The sequence below is a fragment of the Volvox carteri genome (genome assembly GCF_000143455.1).
Source record: "Volvox carteri f. nagariensis unplaced genomic scaffold VOLCAscaffold_43, whole genome shotgun sequence".
NCBI classification, from domain to species: Eukaryota; Viridiplantae; Chlorophyta; class Chlorophyceae; order Chlamydomonadales; family Volvocaceae; genus Volvox; species Volvox carteri.
Window position 1 is genome coordinate 151438 of NW_003307586.1, and position 1212 is coordinate 152649.

Sequence of the window (1212 nt, forward strand, 5' to 3'; positions counted from 1 at the left end):
ATTATCATGAGCAATAGTAGCAACCCAATAAGAAGGACAGCAGCGCCCAGCGCTGCAAATGATGTTGGATGTTATCTCCGTTCATGATCGAGCAAGCGAGTATGTTGCACCGGCTTATGACGTTGCGTACTCGCTGACAGAGCTCCATGAATTGTTTGTCAAAAATTTCAAGAGCATACATAAACTATTCCACATTAATGAATGCCATCAACTACAGAGGGTATCGCATGCAGGTAAGCATGGTGAACGAGGAGCACAGATGAGAACGTATGCGCAGTAGAACCCGATCTCACCGGCAGCAAGGATGATGAGCGTTGCAGCGTAAACTGCTGCAAACGAAGTCGTGAAATGAGACATGGCTAATAAAGATGAACTGCTAATCGGACAGCACGTAAGCGACTATTTCGAGAAATTCAGAATTCTGATAGAGACTTTGTTCATTTGCAAAGCCGGTAGAAGGCATAGTAATATACTCGGCGTCTTCGTACGACTAATACCGAAGCGCGCGAAAATGACTAGGGAGAATCTCCAACAAGTGCCTTTTACGACAGAGATTACGGATTTGCAGTTCGAAAATGACTAGCGAGACTCTCCCTAGGGGTGCCTGTACGACACGGATGAAAATGACTAGCGAGTTTCTCCCTACGGGTGCTTGTACGACAATGAAAATGACTAGCGGACGTAAGAAAGGCGGGGGCATTAATAGTTTGCTTTACGTCGCACAGACATAGAAGGACTTTTGCACATGCTATACAACGATTCGTTGGACGTGCTTCCGGTGTATGATGTTAATGCCACGTTTCAATATTCGCTGGTAAAGTATTTGTTACGTACATTTCGGCTGGCTATTAAGTGTGTGCCGTCCGTCCAATTTGGACGCACAGCGTCCTGGCGGCGTAGAAGTTATGTTTTGGTTTATTTTGCGGGATGATGACATTTTGCCCGGGTGCGTATGCTTGGTGGTATTGTCACTGGTCGCACCAGCATATTCATGCAAGTGTGCTGCAGCAGACGCTTGAGTTGTTGTCGAAAGTCACATGTCATTTCCTGTTACAGGTAATGCGAGATTCACAGGTCAAAGGAGAACATCAAGGAAATGGACCTCCCCCTATAAGAAGACCAGCAAGGACAAGTCATGAACGCGGACCTAAACGGAAGCAGACTAACATNCACGTTGAGCTACAGCAAATAGACCAGAGGGCGTGGGAATGA